The sequence below is a fragment of the Sus scrofa genome, chromosome 12 (genome assembly GCF_054392235.1).
Source record: "Sus scrofa isolate SSC_HxYL_T2T_F1_AM1 chromosome 12, Sscrofa_HxYL_maternal_Yorkshire_Landrace_v2.0, whole genome shotgun sequence".
In the NCBI taxonomy this organism is placed as follows: domain Eukaryota; kingdom Metazoa; phylum Chordata; class Mammalia; order Artiodactyla; family Suidae; genus Sus; species Sus scrofa.
The window spans coordinates 22,350,986-22,371,226 of NC_139394.1; the positions used below are offsets into that span (position 1 = coordinate 22,350,986).

At 60.4% G+C, this 20,241-nt stretch overlaps 1 protein-coding gene across 2 annotated transcripts in view; it reads right to left on the reverse strand.

Annotated features, from left to right (window-relative positions):
- RARA (retinoic acid receptor alpha) overlaps positions 1-19,798 on the reverse strand; it is a 47,631-nt gene extending 27,833 nt beyond the window's left edge. The window contains exon 1 of one of the 2 annotated variants that reach the window (XM_084984673.1): positions 19,693-19,798. The gene's annotated coding sequence lies outside the window, so the exon portion shown is untranslated. Of the gene's footprint in view, positions 1-10,219; positions 10,416-19,692 lie in introns of those variants that run through there. The other variant, XM_003131474.7, reaches the window with a different exon arrangement.
- Between the last annotated feature and the right edge of the window lie 443 nt (positions 19,799-20,241).

Consider the following 20,241-nt stretch of genomic DNA (forward strand, 5'->3'; position numbering starts at 1 on the left):
GAATTGTACGCTTTTCTTTCTTTCTTTTACTGTTTTGTTTTTGTTTTTGTTTTTGTTTTTGTTTTTGTTTTTGCTTTTTAGGACGGCACTAGCAGCATATGGAGGTTCTCAGGCTAGGGGTCTAATCAGGGCCACAGTTGTCGGCCTGCACCAGAGCTCAGGGCAACGCCTGATCCTTAACCCACTGAGGGAGGCCAGGGATCGAACCGTCAACCTCATGGTTCCTAGTCGGATTCGTTTCCACTGTGCCACAACGGGAACTCCCAAATGGTACACTTTAATGGGCGAATTTTATATTTTATGGTATGGGAATTATATCTTCCATAAAGCTGTTAAAAAGAAGAAAAGAGAAGAAGGAAAGAAGAGACAAGAAAAGAAAAGAAAAGAAAAGAAAAGAAAAGAAAAGAAAAGGGGAAACAGGGAGTTCCCGTCGTGGCGCAGTGGTTAACGAATCCGACTAGGAACCATGAGGTTGCGGGTTCGGTCCCTGCCCTTGCTCAGTGGGTTAATGATCCGGCGTTGCCGTGAGCTGTGGTGTAGGTTGCAGACGCGGCTCGGATCCCGCGTTGCTGTGGCTCTGGCGTAGGCCGGTGGCTACAGCTCCGATTCAACCCCTAGCCTGGGAACCTCCATATGCCGCGGGAGCGGCCCAAGAAATAGCAACAACAACAAAAGACAAAAAGACAAAAGACAAAAAAAAAAAAAAAAAAAAAAAAAAAAAAAAAAGAAAAGGGGAAACAGAGCCACGGAGACCCAAAATAAGGACTGCCTCCCTTTCCAACCCCTTCCTCCCCAAGCTCAGGCCACGCGAGGTTCCAAGCTCCAGGCTCCAGGCTCAGACCTGGAGTCCAGGGGACACACACATGGCCAGCATTTGGCCGAGGACCATGCCTGGGAGGAGGGACTTCTGCCAAGGCCACTGTGGACGAGGCCAGGACTTCTGGGCCCAGCTTGGCCAGCCAGCCAGCCTGTGCCTGTGCGGGGCTGCGGAGGGGTGGGGGGGGCTCGGGGACAGGTACTTGCCAGGGAGGGGGCAGCTCCCTCAGGAGTGAAATCTGGACCGTGTTAATGACCATGATATTTTTACTGTTACTAATTATGACAACCGCGGGGCCTCTCTGCTCCCTTCTGAATGAGCTGCCCCCTTCCCTCCCCAGGCCCCTGCTGATTCCCTCCCAGGCTGAGGCTGACGTCAGAGGAACAGGGGCCCCACCCATCGGGCCAGCTGCCGCCCGCCCCCCCCCACACCCCTGAGGGGCCCCACACAACGGGAACTCGCGCCAGCAAGGGAAGGAGGGGTTGGCTGAGTCTCATCGGCGTTGACAGTCAGACCCTCACACACTCACTCACACACACACACACATGCAGGAACTCACACACGCAGGTCTAGGGAAAGCGTCAGTGGGCAAGAGCACACTTGCACACCCAGCCTGTGTGCGTGCGGACATGCACGTGGCACGTGAGGAGGGGGAACCTGGAGGGCCGATGGCTCCACACCCGGGCTCCACACGCCCTGAAGCCGGCTCAGAGCCTGTGTGCCCGGCCCCGGACACAGCTCCCCACAGACACACAACCACAGCCCCGTGGTGTTCCAAACTGCGCACTCCCTGGCCCTCGCCCAGCCAGGCTGGCCTCTGCACCTGCCTCCCTGGGGGCCCCGGCTGCCCCCAACACCGTCAGGGTCCACAAACACTCAGGTGAGTTGCAGGGCCATTTGGGGGCCAGCCACCTTGAGGGGAGGCCCAGGAAGCTGAGGCCCAGGAAGCTATTCGCTGCAGACCCCAGGCACCCTGACCCAGCTTTGGCGGTGGGGGAGGGTAGAGTCAGTCTGGACCCTCTGGAACCCACCCTTGAGCCCAGAGGAGAGCTGCACCACAGCCACCTCAGGGCCTCAACTCTGCCTCTGAGGAGTTTGAAACTGGACCATACTTCAAACCTCGCCCACAGATACACACCCCAGGGAGAGGCTGGAGGGCCTCCCCCACCCCCATCAGAGCCTCACTAAAGGAGCCCAGCCTGCAAACTCTAGTGCAAAGTTACTCACTTCCCTGGGGAAGGCCTTGAGCTGAGAGAGGGGGCAAAGGTCAGAGAAGTGGGCCAAGGGCCAGGCTGGCCCGGGAACCGGGGTGGGCAAGGGCTGGGGTGATGGGGGAGGGGCAGGGAGCACAGGCCCTGCCACAGAAGGTCCCCCGGGAACCACGACCCTCGCAGAGATGCCCCGGCCCTGGCCCCCTGCACCCAGCGGTGCAGAAGACACGATCAGAGAATGGAAACGAGCACGGAAGAAAGGGAAAACAAATTACCCCCATCCAACCTCCACCCTCGCCTGCCACCTCCGCTGCCCACGGGCACCCTCCCTTGAGGGAGAGAAAAACCACAGGCCTGCACCTCCGATCCTCCAATGACACACTGAGCCCGGCCCCGGCACAGCAGAAATGGGGGAGGTGATGGCAGGCCGGCCACCACCCAGGCACCTCTGCCCGCTGGGGCCTCCCTTACCCCCAAAAGGTGCCAGGATGCCTTCCATAGTGCCAGGCATCCTCAGCCACCCATTCCTTATGTCCCCAGAGCCACATACCTAGAGAAAAAGGCAAAAGGCCGCTGTGAAGACAGGAGAAAAGAACCAGAGGTTTGAAGGGTCAAATCTCAGCTCTGCCACTCTGGGTGACCTTAGGCAAGTCACCTCACCTCTCTAAGCATCTATTTACTCGCCTGTGAACTGCCTCCCTCAACAACTGGCTGGGTGATTGAAGAGATAAAAGTCCTGGAAAGCACCTAGCACGGCGCCTGGCACACGGGAGGTGCTGGGTAACGGGGTCCCCTCCCTCTCCCACGCCTGCCTGCCAGCACCACCTCGCTGCCTCCCTCCGGGTGGTGTCTGCCCTCCCTCCCCTCTCCCCAGCCAGGGCCAGCATCTGCTGACAGGGCAGCAGAATAACCCATTTTCCAGGGTCTGCTTCCCCCAGACCAGACCGAGGAGAGGAATGTGGGGAGAGGAATATTCTCGGGGTGTGGGTGGAGGCCTGACCACAATCCTTTCCCTTAATTCCCTTCTTCCATTTCCACAAACCAAAAAAGGGAAACCTTTGGATTTGGGGAGGGGGAGCGGGAGGGGGAGCGGACAAGACTATTTCCTCCTCTGCCCTCAGGGGTCCCCAGATCCAGTTGGCCCAGCTCCCCCTTCTTCATCCTCTCCCTCCTCTCTGCTCCCCAGCCTCCCCCACAACGAGAGGCTCCCAAGGAACAGAAGCCAGGGAGTCCCAGAGGGGCTGCAAGGAGGGGGACAAGGATTGGGGAGCTTAAGAGAAGGGGTGACGGGGGTTTCCTCAGTATTCTAGACAGTCAGTGAATCATATGCAAATGACACCCGACCTGCTCCCGCTCCACCTGGGGGTGGGGGACAGGGACTCCAGCCCTGGCACAAGCAAAGACCCGGCCCCTGTGGACCACCCCCACCCTGCCAGGAGCTGGCAGAACAGGGCAGGGCGGGACAGGGCAGATTTCAAATCAGAACAGTGGGCTGGAACTATTTATAAACTTCCTAGGAAAACACACACACACACACACACACACACACACACACACACACGAACACGAACACGAAGCCACGACCTCTCCCCTCCCCGCTGCTCCTCAGATCAGCAGAGTGATGCACGTTACTCCCTTTCCCCCCTTTTTTCCAGGGCCCCTCTCTCCTCCCCGGCCACTCTGGTCCTCTGTTTACCTTTTGCCCACCAGACTCTGGGCTGCAGGAAGCCAGCAGGGCCAGCCTCCTCCTGAAAGAAACCACCCCCCCTGCACCCCCTGCCAGGGCTCTAGAAGGACCCGCTGGGTGAGGCAGGGACAGGTGGAGGGTACCAGCCCTCAGAGGGCCCGGGCCTGCCTCACTGGAGCTGGGACCTGTTACAAATTCTGTCCCACGCATGCGCAGGCCCCGAGCACAACCTGGGGGACAGGCAGGGAGGGCTGAAGTTGGCATCTTGCCTCGGGGCGCTGTCATGGCCCCCACTGCCTCAGGACGCAGCACCCAGTCCCAGAAGGGTGGGTCTGATGCCTCCCCAGCTTGGACAGGGCTGCCTGGCCTCCACGTGCCACATTCCAGCAGTGACTGAATGCCAGGCAGCAAGGGCAACTGGACAACCCAAGTCCAGGCCAGGCCAGGATCTGGGAGGAGGAAGTGGTGGGGGGGTGTCTCTGCTGGTCAGGGCAGTGTCCCAACTCCTGCACCCCAACCCCCCCGACCCCCCTCCCAGGAGACACGCTCAGGGCCTCCGAGGCCCAGGGTGGCTGAGGGGCCCACCTGGCACCAGAGCTGAAGCCTCCCTCCCAACACAGGCGTCTCTCAGAGCCTAGCAGGTGAAAGGGCAGAGGGCAGCCCAGGCCTCAGGGAGAGGGAGCGACCCACGAGGAAGGAAGAAAACAGGAAGAGGAAGAGATGAGGCTGCTGAGGCCAAAGCCAGACCACAGGCGAGTGTGGACCACACAAAGGCAGCCCTGTGCCGGGTGGGGGACCAAAGGGGCACAGACAAACGGGGACCCCCCAGCTTGGAAACCACCGTCCTTACAACCAGCCTGGCACGGGGCTTTCCCCACCCCCACCTTGGCAGCTGCCCCCTCACCCTGTCTCCCTTCTCCACTGTGCAGGAAGCCCAACGCACACAATGGCGAGGCTGGTGACGGCGGGTGTGTGTGTGTGTGTGTGTGTGTGTGTCTGGATCACACGGAGCAGCAGCTTCGTGCGTGTATGTCTACGTGGGGGTGTGGAGTGCAAGGCTACAGCAAGTCACCCCCAACCCCTCAGACCTGCCCGGAGACTGCCAACTGTCAGCAGGACAAAGTGCTACCAGCCCCCTCCCAGCAGCCCTCCCTAGGGACCCAGGCTGCAGGGAAGCCGGGAACGCCCCCCCCAACTCCTGCCTCAGGATATCCTTTTGGCTCTGACCCCAGACCAGGCCTGAGTCAGACTGTGCCCCGCCCCAACCCCCCCCATCCATCGACCCCCTAGGAACTTCCTACTCCACACCCGCCTACTCCCTACTCCGTTGGGGCCAGAACTAGGGGAATCTCTTTCCCTCTCCATCCCTAGCAGAACAGGGAAGCCCACCAGGGGGTGGGGAGAAGGGTCACCGAGTCCCAGAGGCAGGCTGCGTGTGGAGGGGAGCAGAGGCTCTGCAGATCACCACCTCCCCACCCCCAAAACACGCAAAACCAGGGGTCCTGCCCAGGGCCCCTCCCTACTCCAGCCTGGACCCCAAGAAGCCACAGAAACTCCCGGGGCAGGCGGGGCGGGGAGGGAAAGAGGTAGTGTCCCTGGGAACACAGGTTGGGACGAGGCTCCAAGGCGAGGACAGGGAGCAGAGGTTCTCGAGACTTTCGGGGCTTTCGGAGGCAGCGGGACCCAGGCTGGAGGGGACCAGGTCTGCACAATCAGTCAGACTCACAGTCAGTCACAGCCAAGCACAGCCAGACGTGGTCACAGTCGCCCCAACACTCAGTCTGAGTAGGTGGCTGCAACTCCTTCCCACAGACAGAAGTCTGGGGGGCCCTGGGGGATCTGGGGCATCAGAGACCACACACACTCAGCCTGAAACAGCCCCCTGGGCAGCCCCCCCCCAGGCCTCCTCCCAACTGTGGGTCTAGGGGAGGGGCAGCTCCCTCCCCACAAGAACCTGGGTAGTGCCCAAGGCGGCCATCTCCATGGCAACCAACAACAAACATCCCGGGAACCACAGTGGGACAGGAAGTGGCAGCCACGTGACAGGAAGACATTTTTTTTTCAGTGTGTGCTGGGGGGGGCGATGAAAATTGTTAGCAACCCCTGGGGAATCAGCTGTTCCCTAAGTTTCCCCCACTTGAAATTGGAGGGAAGAGGGGCCGCTGGGAAGGTGGCCTTCCCCGCCTCCCCTCCACAGTGTGCAGGGTTGGTCACAGGGCTGACGGGCCCTCCATTCTCGCCTGCCACTCACGGTCCCCCCCCTTGGTCCCCCTCCCTTCCACTTCCTGCCGTGACTGGAGATCAGAGAACTCCCCACCGCAGCTTCCCCTTCTCAAGTCTCGATTCCTGGGCTGAAGGTTTCACTGTGGGGCGAGGGACACAAGGAAGGAGGGCTGGGGACCTGCGGTAGGACCCAGGGGACAGATGCTCCCGGGGAGGGGCCAGGAGGGAGCTACTCCAAGGTAGGTGTGGTGTGTATACACAGGCACACAGAGAGTGGGTCACAGTGACACACCACCGGGCGCAGTGACACGGAGACTGCCTGACCTCAGGCAGCTCTGGGGGCGGGGGAGGGGACCAGAGCCACTGGATCTAGCCCTGGCTCGTCCCACTCCAGCCGGGTCCTGAGCCTCCGGGTGCATCTCAGGCAGGCAAGGTCCCAACCGTGCCCAGCCCCCACTGCCTCTCCTGGGCCTTTTGTGCTGAGGAATCCCCCTCCCTACTCCAAGGTGCCCGCCCAGACGAGGGCACCTTGGCCGGAGGTGGGGGGAATGGAACCTCCCTCCACCCCCCTCCCCTTCTCTGCAGATGTCCCAGACTATATTTAGCTCAAACCGGGCGGCCAGCCAGACCCAGACTCCCCACTGGCCCGGAGCTGAGCTCCCAGTTTTTATGCAATTAAAACATTAACAGAGAACCGCCCCCATCCACACATCCCCACGCCCCCCATCCCCGCAGCAGTGCTCAGGAAACTTGAACAGGGGCGGCCCAGTTCCGCAGTCAGTGATGGAGGTGGGGGGGGGTCGTTCTAGGCAAATAGCAGTAAACTCGTCCCCTTGCCCATCTCCCAGGCCCTGCCCCCACAGTCGGGATAGGGACATCATCCGGGAGATCAGGTTGACACTTGGGGGGGGGCAGGCTTTCCTTGTTCCGGGGCGGAAGGGAAAGGCATATCCAGTGGGTGGGGGGTTGCCTGGTTGCAGAAATTCCACCTGTCATTTTGCAGCCCCCCTCCCTGGCCAGCTCCAGTTACAGGGCTGGGGGTTGGCAACAGGTGCTGGTCAGGCTGGCAGCAGTCTAATCCCCCACCGGCTCCCCAGGCTGACACTGGTGCCTGGAGGTCCCGGCAGGGGGCCCTGGGGGGCAGGATGCTGGCGGGGGTGGGGTGGAAGGTGGGCAGCCCAGGCCCCTTCTGTAAGACCTGGGCCTGTGGACTCTGCAATGTGTGTTGGAGGGTCTGGGGAAGGCAAAACCTTAGTTCCAAGGCACCTATTTCATTTCCCCACGATGCCAGGCAGGCGGGCTAGAGTGTGGGAGGTCTGTCTGCCTGCCTCTTCCTCCTCCTCCTCTCCAAATTCCAGGAACAGGCCAGGGAGGCTCCAGTTGCGGAGAGAGAACTCAAGCAGGCGGGCCCAGCTGGGGGGGGTGGGGGCGGGGACTGGAGCGGGAGGCCAGATCCAGACGGAGCCAGAGACACCCACACCCAAGCCAGACGGGACAGACACACCGACACTGACACATTCTCACACTCTGGGCCTGGTCCCCCCATGCCAACCACCCTGCAAGGACACCCAGACTCCCTCTGCCAATCCAGCCAATCCCCAGAACACTCCCTGGACACACAAGGAGATCTGGGCCCTCGCCCCAACCCCACATCCCCCCACAAGCCCTGTGGGCTCCACACAGCAGCCAGAGGGTGGAGAGGGGAACAGAGGGAGGAAAGACAGCAGGCGGCCGAGAGGACGGGTAGCCAAAGCCCTGGGAACCAGGGTATCATTGGCCACGCTCTTTTCCCAAAAACCCAGTAAGTCAAGACAATCCTGGCTGTCTTGCCAGGGGCCCTGCCAACTTCCCACACTCCCCAAACCACCACTACCAGCAAGGGCGTGGGGTGCTGGGCGAGTGCTGCTTGCTCCATTTACTCTTCACGGGGACAGCACGACCTTCCCCAGTCCCCGAGAGTGCTCCTAAATGGACCGAGAGTGCTCCTAAATGGACCCGGCAGAGTCCCAAACACACCCACCCATGCAGCACCGTCTAGGTCCTGCCCTGCTCAGGCCACGCAGAGGACAGGGAACTGGACGCTGAGGTTTTACCTGTGGGCAGTCCCCAGCCTGTCACAGAGTTCTGAGGACCACGCCACCTAAGACCCTCAGATCTGAGCAAGAAGTTGCGGGGGAAGGGGTCCAGCTTCCAAGACCAAAGGATTTAGGGGAAGGGGAGCTAGTTAACTGGGGTCTGGGTCAATGCCCTCAAAACAGACCGGAAGGGCCATGCAGACAAGGCCCTTTCCCCCACAATAGACAGGGTGGCAGGAACCACGTCATGGCACATGTGGGTGACTGTGCCCGGCGGGGGAGGCATGGGGGTGATCAGGATGGGGCTGCCCACAGCTAGCTTCCTGCCAGGCTGCCACATGGCTGCAAGTAGGAGGGGGTCCAGAGAGGTTTCCCAGATGGAGGCAGGGGCATTTAGGGTCAACAAGAAGGATGGGGATTTAGGGGCTATAAGAGGAGGTGGCCAGGATTAAGCCGTTCCAAGCCCAGGTTCTTCTCAGCACTGCCACTGCATCTGTCTCACCCTCGCCAGTCTGGCAGGGAATGTCCTGAGGTGACCACCTCATGGGCATTTATTCATGCCCTCAAAGTCCCTCCAAATCCAAGATCCCGAGCTCCCAAGGCCTACGAAAGTCTGACCCCAGTGACGGTGACTGCTCTGTTTCAGAACCAACATGGCCCAGACACTCAGGAAGAACTCAGGTCCTCGCCGCCCCTCCCAGTGCACCAACATCTTTCAAAGCCACAAACTCCCTGACTCCACAACCACCACCCTCCTGCTCCCTCCTGCTCCAAATACTCTTTCTCTGGTTCCCTCCCCCAGACTCATCTCCACCCCTCCCAGGGGAAGCCCCAATGCTCCAAGCCACCCCCACTGCCACCTGGGGCTTCCCCGGCCCAGCCTCCCCATCAAGCACAAGGCCGTGGAGGAGAATCTGGGGCTTGAGCCCATTTCCTAGCAAGACTTGGTGTCCTTCCTGAACCACTTCCCCCCAAACACCCCGGCCCATGACCACGGCAGCCAGGCAGCCAGGGAAGCGGACAAGAGACTTCACTGAATCGCCTAACCAGGAAACTGGAGGAGGATGGCGGTCAGGAGCAGAAGTGAGGGTTGGGGGTAAGAAGCAGGGGGTGGGGGTGGGGTGGGGGAGTGTTTTCAGGAACAAGGCCCCCTGAGAACATACACGGTACAACATACACGGTACACAGGCACACATGTGCACACGTCTCCCAGGCAGAAGGCAATCTGGTTACAGAAGAGGGAGCTGGCAGTTGGTGGAGGCCCAGGGTACCCCTCCACGCCAGCACAAAGGCATGCTATCCAAGGTAGGCTGGACAGTGGACAAGTGTCTCCAAGACTGGGGGCTTTTCTTGTATGATTTCCACATGAGCTGGTTCTCATCTCCAGCCTAGTGCACGGCCCCCTTCCCCCAGAGCAACCCGACAACAGGGCCATGCCCGGAGAGGAGAAAGGGCACTGCCAAGCAGATTTTCCAGCTTCCCCCTCCCACATACACATCTGGCTAGCAGCTTCTCCACCTCGTGGGTGGCACCAGGTCCCAGACACCCTGGGCAGAACCAAGACAACCAATCTATTCCATCCTTCTCATACCCCCACAAGCTTCCACAACCCCATGGTGCCTACAAACCCAGAGACATCCCTCCCCTGGCTGCACTGGCTCCCCGTACCCAATTCTGACGGCTCCCCGCACTCCACGGGGGACACCAGCTGAATGGGCCCCGCCTCCCAACTGGCTGCCTCAGATGAGGGTGGGCCCCCGGGCTGATTCTCCCCAAACCACAGGGCGGCTCAGATAACAGCAGGGAAAGAAGGAGGGGGCTAGTCCGTTGGGCATCTGATCTCTCCCCAAACAGGTTTGAAAATCTTTTTGTTTTGTTTGTTTGTGAAGAGAAAAAGCGAGAGAGAGCAGGAGTTCCCAGCGGCGGTTCTGCCACAGCTCGGACGCCTGAGACACGCGCGGCAGACGGCCCCAGACGCCTCACGGCTGCGCGCGAAGACACGGGCGCAGACAGACTCACAGACGGGGCTCCCCCACCCCGAGCACGGCGGCGGCGGGTTGGGAAGCCCAGGAAACCCCAGGTGGCCGTCCGAACCCGCCCGGCACTGGGTCTCTTCCACCCCGCGGGTCCTATCAGCAGCAGACCGAGGGGCGACGATGCCTGCGAGGGCCCGGGGCTCTCCAAAATCCCCGGGGGGAGAGGTTACCTCGCAGTGGGGGGGGACGCAATCCGTCCCGGTCGCCCGCGGGCACAGCGTCTGCCCTGACCCTGCGCCTTGGAGCCGCTCCGCGTCAGGGGTTGCGGGGTCCAGGGAGACGACCAGTTGGGGGGGGCCGCGGCTCAGGGGCGCGGGGCGAAAGCAGCGGCCATGGCGAGTCACGTGCGGAGGCTGAAACTTTACCCGGAGCCCCAGACTGGGGGGGCGGAGGGTACCGAGCCGCGGGGAGGCCCTCAACCTCCGGTCCGCCCCCGTCCTCCCACAGACCAATCACCATCCAGGGGCGGGCCCACAAGATCACGCCCCCCTTTCTCCCTAATAGACCCAGGGAAAGGGTGAGTCTTAAAGGAGCCGCGCCTAGCAGAAGCTGGACCGTGGGAATCTGGGAGAATCCCTCCCTCTGCCCCCAAAGGAGAGACTCAGGGCGAGGAGGCGAAGAAGTTCTGCGCGAAGAACGGAAAGAAGGCTCAGTGGAGAAGGGACGGCAATGTGTGGTATCACACTCCCTTCCCTCCGACCACACACACCCACACTCACAGGGGCAAGTATCTCACACACACACACCTCTTGCACCTAAGCCGGGGTTACACAGACACACACACACACACACAACCTCTTGCACCTAAGTCGGGGTTACACACACACACACACACACACACACCCTGATGGCACCTAAGCCGGGGTTAGAGAGGCGGCAACGTAATATGGAAGTGAATACGGTGACTCCGCCCCTAGCTGTCAAGCCCCTAGACTCCCATAATTATAATCTTCCTCGAGGAACCCCTTGGAACTGAGAGCTGTGTGACCTTGAACAAGTCTCTTTCTTTTCTCTGAATCTTAATTTTCTTACCGGCAAAAAAAGGAGTGCCAGAGCAGGTAGACGGCCCTCAGGCACACCTCCTCGCCTCTCCCGCCAAATAACCTCTCCGGCTCGAGTGGGTCGGAGGACCTTCGGCCCAACCGTACCCCTCAGCGATCCCTAGTTCCCTTACCCCCAGTGGACAGCGGCTCGTGGATCTTTCAAGAGCCGAGTAGGGGGCGCCCAGGAGCACTCGTACATGCAAGGGACTCAGTCTCCAGCTTCTTTTTCCTGGCCCAGGCTGAGGAGCCAGGAAAGCTCGCGTTCTTGTTCTAGCGGGGCAGGATCTGAATCATTCTCTCTGCGGAGACCTCAACCCCCAGCAGAGCCACAAGCCCCCTCCCAGCCTGTGGCTCCATTTGGAAGGACCATCTCCCCATCTACTGGGGCGGGGGGCGGGGAGGAGGAAGAGGAATCAGTAGGGAACACCCCTCCCCTTTCCTGGTCGGAGAAGTGGCCACAAGTGCCCCCCACAGGACTTCCCACTGGAAGGGGAAGTGCCACACTCTCAGGCGTCCACCCCAGTGAGGAGGCTCTCAGCCTGACCCGATTGGCAGAGCTCTCAAACCCATCGGCCCGACGGCCCCTGCTTTACAGACAAGGGACCCGAGGCTGGGAGTGGACACGGGTGTAGCCCACGATCGCACCGGCACCGGCTGCACGGCCCTGCCTAGGATTGAGGTATCTGACTGTCTCTCTCCAGCTTTAGGCCCTCGGCCTTGGTTAGGTAGGACAAGCAGTGTCGGCGAGACGCTCTGCCCTGAGGTCCCGGCGCAGAAGAGCGCCCCAGGGCGGCGCTTCCCCAGGCCTCTTCCCGCCTGCTGGGCCCGGCCGTCTCCCGCTCCCGTCTGGATTTCCATCCGCCGGTGCGAACCGCCCGCCCAGCCCCGCCCGCCCTGTCCCGTCCAGATCCATCCGCAAACATGCGCTCAGCGGGCAGGAATGCGCCAATGGCTCCCAGATGTGGACGCCGATGCTTAACCCCTTCCCCCCCAACACCCCCCTCCCCCGGCCTTCTAGCTTGAGTCCAGCCAGCAGCAGGGGGCGCCAGCCAGATGAGGGACCAGCCTGGGAGGGGACTCAGTGTCAGCTCCCGCCCCCCCAACCCCACCCCGCACAGGCTCCTCCTGGCCTAGATTCTACCTGTCTTCTTTCCAGCGGAGGCTAGAGGGGAAGGATCACCACGGCCACAAAAATGCAAGTGTGCATAAACACGTCTACTGCCTCGCACGAAGAAGGGTGGCCTTCACATACACCTGCCACACGGGGTCAGGTACACTCGTGCACACGGAGACGCAGGTGTACACATGCACTCCCAGGACACCCAGCTGTGCTGGGCCCACTACAGAGTACCCACCCCCCACCCTCCAGAGACCCTCATGCAGGAGGGGAGAAGAGTGCAGGAGGCAGCCTCCTGCCTGGCAGAGGGAGAAAAGCCACTCACTCTTTGGAAAAGACACTCCTTCCTGGGGCCTCCTGCAGGCAGAAGGAGATGGGCCGGGGGAGGAGCCTGAGCTGCTGGTTTCCCAAGGCAGGGATCCCTCTCCAAACCAGAGGAAATCTGAGAAAGCCCTGATAGGTGCAGGGCGAGGACAGCCCCCAGCAGACAAAGAAGATACAAAATAGCTGTGACACACATACACACACACACACACACACACACACACCCCAGGAGGGCCCACACTTCCAGCAAAACAAGGCCTCCCTTTCACAGCCGGTGGGGAACTCCTGCAGAATAGCATCCTTGGTAACCAGTACAGAGGATGACAAACTTTGCCCCTCTGCGACCACCTGCACGCAGGTGGGGTGTGGAGATGTCTGCCGGAACCTGAACCAATCCCAGCTGACTCCTCTCCTCCTCTCCAGTGGCCCAGCTCATCCCCAAAGGAGCGCCTCCCATAAGCCCCCTGATGGCCCCACTCATCTGATTCTCACAGTCCTGAAGGGTTATCCGGGGCAGGGCTCCTGCTTCCCTTGTACAAATGAGGAAACTGAGGCTCCAAAACTGAGGCTTGCTCAAGGTCATACAATCTTGTTGATGGCAGAGCTAAGATTCGAACCCACAATCCTGGGAGTTCCCTGGTGGCTAGGCAGGTTAAGGATCTGGTGTTGTCACGGCTGTGGCTTGGGTCACTGTTCTGGCTCAGGTTCAGTCCCTGGCCCAGGAACTTCTGCCTGCCGGGGGCGGGGCCAAAAACAAAAACAAACCCAAACCACAATCCCCGCCCTCCTCACCCCTCCCCAGTTACTCTAAACCAAATGTATTTCCATGCAGCACCCTGCTCCCTCATCCTTTCCCCTCTCAACAGAGCATATGGAAGAAACACCAGCCTTGCCCAGCTCCGCAGAGTTGTAGGCGGTGGGTGCCAGGGCATGCCAGAGAGAGATCAGAGAAGAGACACTGGGGGCTACACACAGAGCCCCCTAACCCCACCCCTAAGCACGGTGCCCACCTGCCCAACAGGCACAGCCAGTGACTCAGCTGCATCCGGGGGAGATGCCAGGGCAGTGACTCACCTACCGAGAAGAGCTGAGCCTGGCACCTTGCCAGCCCCAGGACAGAAGTGACTTAGTCACCGAGACTGTGATACCCAGCAGGCACAGCCCAGGGACTGGGGACAGAGGCAGGCTGTGTCCTCCATGATTCTAGGCATCCAGGCCAAGAACAGGCATCCTGGGGCAAGCCGTTGGTGTACCCACCCCCACCCCCTCCCCCCTGCCCACCCCCACCTGGCTGGTCCCTGCTCCAGAGCAGACAAGTTCAGCGAGAGACCCCTGGGCTGCCCTGCCCCCACCCCCACAGCCTGCCCCTTGCCGATCATTCACCACCCACTCTCCCACCGGCCCCGCCTCCTGCTGCCACCCAAGTTGTACCCAGGCTGAGTCTCCTCTAACATGTCTTGGCAGCACCTCCTGCCCCCACAGCCCCTCTCACCGTCCCCCACAGACACACAGGCACTCATACACACTTCTGCCAGCCCTGCTTCTGCCAGCAGCTGCTGAAGTTGTTGAGCGGGAGGGGGACTGGGAGGGTGGGGTGCTGGGATTGAGTTACCAGAGGCTGATGGGGTGGGCTGTCACCCAATCCCTTCCTCAGCCAGTGCCCCTGGGGCGGGGGAGACAACCTCCCTCACCCACCTGCTCCACTCCCACCTCTGGCTCACAGTGCCCTTTAAACCCCTCCACCCCCACTCCACCCGAGCTAGAAAATGAATGTCCTCGGGTATTTGTCAGGCTAAGACCAGCCCAGTATATGAGAGAGAGAGACTGAGAGAAAAGACAAGAGACAGACAGGAAGAATCATCCCCTGTGCCCAGGTGACAACCACTAGGTGTGTACGTCTCTGTTGAGTAACTTCCCAAGTCCTCGGAGAGTTGATGGGGCTCAAAGGGAGCCGCCAGGCTGAACGACCTCAATCCATTTGCACTATTGATTTCTCATACACTGCAGCCGGCCCGATGGGGGGGTAATAAATCAGCCCCCCAGAGACAGAGCAACTGAGTGCAGAGAGGGGGAGGGGCCCCACGCCACAAATTGTGGCACTGAAACGGGCTGGGTGCGGGGGTGGGAGGTGGGCAGGCAGCAGAGCAATAGGAGGCGCTGAGTGGCAGAGACAGGGTGGTGGGGAGCCGGGGCTGGAGTAAAGCCTGTCTGGGACCCCTCCTTCCAGCTGGATCTGAAACCAATCCGAAGAAAGAAGGTGGTGGACAGAAGCGCCATGTTTGGCTACACAGGCAGGGCCCTGAACAACTCCCGGGGATGCCATTCACAGCCCGGTCTATGGAGTGGCACCCACTGTGGCTGTGCCACATGGTGGCCTTGGGGATGAGGCTGGATTCTGAGGGACCACATTTCTCCACTGAGCCTTCTCCCCCCCATATCTCAACCAGCTGCCCCTGCTTCCAGGCCTCAGAAAGGCTCTCTGCTGTGATCAGAAGCCAAAGGTGGAGCTCCCGTTATGGCTCAGCAGTAACGAACCTGACTAGTATCCATGAGGCCTCGCTCAGTGGGTTAAGGGTCAGGTGTTGCCACAAGCTGTGGCTCAGATCCGGTGTTGCTGTGGCTATGGTGTAGGCCGGCAGCTGTAGCTCCGATTTGACCCCTAGCCAGGGAACCTCCATATGCTGCGGGTGCAACCCTAAAAAGACCAAAAAAAAAAAAAAAAAAGAAGCCAGAGGTAATCTCCCAGCTCCTCTGCCCTCCCCCCTTCCTTTGTTGAGGGGGGTTGGCACATAACCACCATGACCTTGGCATGCCAGGCCAGGGGCTTGGAGTGGGCTCTGGAGAGTCTGGACACTTGCCTCCTAGTCCTGGGTCTGTCCCTCACTCCTCCTGGGGCTGCAGGCACATCCCTGGCCCCCTCTGGGTCTCTGAAATGGAGTTAGACTGGATGCCCCTTCTGGAAGCGGTCTCCAGGCGCCTCGCTCGCCAGCCTGGGACACAGTTGGAACCTGCCCAGCACCTCGATTCACACCAGTGGCCACAGGCCACCTAAACAAACCCCAACCCTGACCTCCTTCCAGGCGGGACACAGACTCTCTCCACATGGTGGAGACTCGTAAACAAACCAAGCTGGGGTTTACCGGAGACCCAGCGCAAACAAGCCTCGAGGGAAACAGAGCAGGAGCCCAGGTCCTTCTTGCTGCTGGAGGGGAGGGGCACAACCAGGTCGGGGAAGGAGGTGATGAGAGAAAAAATGGTGCCAGGGCCTGGGCTGAGCACCCTCAATGACTGAGGGTCCTAGAGCAAGTCGCATGCTCGGTCGCCCCCCTCTGTAAGGGAGAGGGACTGTCCAGCTGCCTGTCAAGCCCCCTCTGGTTCTGAGTCTCGTTGGACAGAAAGAGCCCCAAGGGGTCCCTAGGATGCCCCCTGCTGAGCCCAGGCATCTATCTGGCCCAGGACCCTCTCGGCAAGGCTGGCCCCCTGCCCACCACACCTCTGCCTCCTCGCTCTGTCTGCGGCCCCTCTGGCCCCTGCTCACGCCCCCGCTGGCCTGCTTACCCTCACCTTGGCCAGCCCCTCTGCCTGCCCCGTGCTTTTCTGCACGTCCCTCCTGCCAGGGGACAGACCAACTAAAAATAGTCCCTGCAGCCTTTCTCGCCCACAGCTGCCCAAAGAGCAGGAAATGAGGGGGGCAGGGAGGCCCACGGCCTGCTCTCCCCCCAGACTCCCAGCTCCAAGCCATGTCCAGCACTCCAGCCCGGGGCCTGTGCCAACTTGGCCACCTCAGGGGCATCCCACACCCCTTCCCTTAGGTGGAGGCCTTGCCCATAAGCGCCTACAATCAGAGAGCTGTCCTTACCCCACGGGACGAGGAGAGAGGAGGCAAGCGGTCTAGAGGGAAACCTTCCCAATTTCTGACAAATCAGTGCCAACCACACTGTGGGCACCGAAGGGCAGGGCCTGGCTCTGCTGACTGGTCTTTTGAGGGCAGAGGGAATTGGTGTGGGGAAGTCTGCGCTGGTTTTCTTCATCCTGGCCCCACTGGAGGGAAGGCGAAATAGTACCCTAGCCTCGAGGATGCTAATTCCCCTCCCTGCTCCCCAAAATGTGTGGGTGCAGACAGAGGGGTTTCGGGAGCCACTCCCCAGATACCGTGGGGCGGGGGGAGCTGAAGAGGATAGGAGATCTTGGCTCCGGAGTTCCCGTCATGGTGCAGTGGAAATGTATCTGACTAGGAACCATGAGGTTGTGGGTTCGATCCCTGGCCTTGCTCAGTGGGTTAAGGATCTGGCGTTGCCATGAGCTGTGGTGTAGATCGCAGACATGGCTTGGATCTGGTGTGGCTGTGGCTGTGGCTGTAGTGTAGGCCAGCAGCTGGAGCTCCAATTGGACCCTTAGCCTGCCTGGGAATCTCCATATGCCTCGGGTGCGGCCCTAAAAAGCAAAAAAAAAAAAAAAAAAAAATCTCAGCTCCCACATGGAAAGACAGAAACCTGGAGGCAAGAACAACGGGCCATGCCTGCCAGGCTGGGCATATGTCCCCCTAATCTGAGTCAGAGGCTGGGAGGGAGGAGCTGGGGTGCTGGGGTGTCAGGGCTAGGGTGCCCCCACCCCTCTCCCACCTGGGATTCCTGACCCCTCCCAGCCCTGGGAGCAGGAGGCAGGAAACCAGCTTAGCGACTCTCTCACTCTCGACTCTCCTGGAGGCCTGCAGGGCGGCCCGGCACCACAAGGCAGGCGGGAAACCCAGGCGTCCTGGCGCCCGGCCCAGAGAGTGAATGAGAGAAATACTTTGGAGGGAAGGCCATGGCCCAGAGTGAGGCAGACACGGGGTGCCCCCAGCAGCTCCCAGATGTGACCCTTCTGGAGGAACTGGCCAGAGGGGCTGGACAGGGAAAAGTGAACCTGTTTCTGAACAAGAAGAGAGCTGTGGAGCCCTGGATGGGGAGGGGGCCGGCCAGCCTGGCCCTCACCTGCCATCCTGGCCTCCCTCCCAGGCAGAGTCGGAAATGCTGAAGGGAAGGGCACACAACGTATGAAAGGGGTCCTGGGGTTCCCCCCTCCCTTCTCTCCAGACCCCAGCCTGTTCGTTCCGGAGCTTTCCTCTGGCACCCCTTCCCTGGGGCTGAGCCAAGCCAGGAGTCAGCAGGCCCAAGGTGGTGCCTGGGAGGCCTGAGCCGTGCCAGGGGCAGCCCTCATACCATCCTCCCACTGGCTTCCCGCCCGCCTGCTCTCAGCCGCCGCACATATCTCAGCTGTCGAATCCGATTAGGGCTCCAGTCCAGTGAGCCGGACAAGGAGGCCACTGGGCAGGGGAGAGACAGGGACAAGGACGCTGAGCAGGAATGGCAGGAGGAGGGTGGAGACAGGGCTCAGGGGAGAAGGTGTGGAGCCCCAGAGGAAGAAAAGCCTGGTGGCCCGCTCTCTGGCAATAGTTCCACCCCGGCATTAGGGGAATTCTGCAGCCCCTGGGGCAAAAGCCCTGCTTGGTTCTTCCATCCCTCAGATGGGCAAGGATGGGGGAAGGAAACCAAAGGCGGAGAGATGACCTAGATTAGAAAGAGAATCCCATCCCAGAACCTCCCCCCACCCCCGCCATTACTCCTGTTTGCACTGGGCTGCAGGCTACAGGGTCCCATGGCTGCATGCCTAGCAGGCAAGCGGGGCTTCTTTCTGAGAGTCATTTTTATAAATGAGGAACCTGGAGGCTCAGAGACCCGGATAAATGCACAGAGTTAAGTGACTGAGCTGAATCTCAGATTCAGGCCTCTGCTTCTCAGTCCACCATTCACACTCAGGATTCACTCCCTCCCCTGGGTCCAGAGCAAAGTCTGCCGTCATTCCACTATCCACCCTCTCCTCCAAAACCAACCCTTAGGGGATCTGGGGCGTCATGGGGACATACAGAGCACACCCCATACCTAGCCAGAGTTACCGGATGGGGACGTGCCACCCAGCCACCACACAGAGGGTTAGGGGGGTTCCCTTAAAGCGGGACCTCTGTCTTCCATCATGCTCCTCCTCTACTACGCCTAGAGGCAACACACACACGCACACACGGGGTTACTCAGACAAGTCATACCCCCCTCCTGCACACCCACCAGACCAGAACGAGATGCCTTAGATCTTCAGAGAACAGGGCGCCTGTCAGCCCCCAACTAGAGGGACAAACAAGTCCCTGTAAACAAGGTTGTAGGTACCATGCAACCCCCTCCCCCTGAGAGAGCCTGCAGGAGGGCAGACGCTTGGGGTAACACCAGGAGCCCGAGGCTCTGAAAGCCAAGGAGCCCAGGGAGCTGGCACGGCTGGCGGTCTCCCTGATCTGGTCCACACCCCCTTCCCCAGCCATCTGGACTGAGTCTGTTCTGGCCTGGGCCACACTCTGCAATCACCCCGCTTCAACCTACACAGCCACCTCTACCCTAAGCTTATAGATCATACAACCATATGGTGTACACACACACACACACACACACACACACACACACACACACACACACACACGGTGAATATGGGGAGCTGCTTTTCAGTAGGTATTAAGGTGTTGGCAGGGATGGGGGCTCTAACTCAAAGAACTTTCCCCAGAGGAAAAGGTCACCAAAAAACACTCACAACCTCTACTCCCCTCCCGCAAAGCCTTTGGCCCCTCAAATGTGCCATGAGCCTGGAAGGGGACTCTGGTTCCACAAGGTGAGTGGGAGTGGGGGGCAAAGTCCTGAGCGCTTAGGCTGCGGGGGGCGGTGCAGAGAGGAAGCAAGAGAGAAACCCCCCAGGGAGTCTGGGGTGCCGGCCGGCTCCCTCCGCTGTCACCCCAGCGCTGCCAGTTCTCCCTTCGAGGTGAGGTGGGGGAAGGGGCAGCAGGCAATACTGCAAAGGAGGGTGCAGGGGCTGGGGCCTGGGCAGATCCCCCCCCCACTTTCCATTCTTAGCCAGAGAATGGGGGGTGCCTCGAGGGGAGGGCAGCAGGGGCGCCGGAGGCTCTAAGCTTTCAGACACCCCACTGTTCCCAGGCTCCCACCTCCCAGGACTACCGCGAGCGGTGGGGGAGGAGGGATGGGGAAAGCCTGAACTGCCGGGAGGGAACCGACCAGATCAGAAGCGGGGAAGCCGGGCAGAAGGCAGCCGAGGGAGAATCGGGCAGGGGTGTTTGTGGTCCTACCTGCTCAGGTGCGTGCCGGCGGGGGGCGATGGGGTTCCCAGGAGAACCGGGGAAGCCCTCTCAGCTCGATTCAGGATTCCCCCCTGCTTCTGGGTTAGGCTGCTGCAAGAGGCACGGGTTCCCGTTGGGTCCTAAAGCCCACTCTCCAAACAGTAGGCTCTCCCCACCCTCTTCCACCAGCCCTTGACTGGGTCAGCGGGTGCAGAGCTGAACTGATGGGGCAGAAAGAACTTACTGGAAGAAAGACAGGGTCTGAGTCATGGGATGGGGACAGCACGGGTCCCCAGGTTCAAATACACAGCACATAGATGATTATAGCTGATGATATTATGGGGGGTGGGGAGAGAGAGACATTTCTTCTGCCTGCCCTGAACAGATGGATTTGGGTTTTGGTACTGAAGGTGGGTTTAAGATCACTTTTCTTTCTTTCTTTTTTTTTAGGGCTGTACCCACAGCATATGGAAGTTCCTAGGCTAGGGGTCAAATTGGAGCTGCAGCTGCTGGCCTACACCACAGGCACAGCAACACCAGATCTGAGCTGAGTCTGTG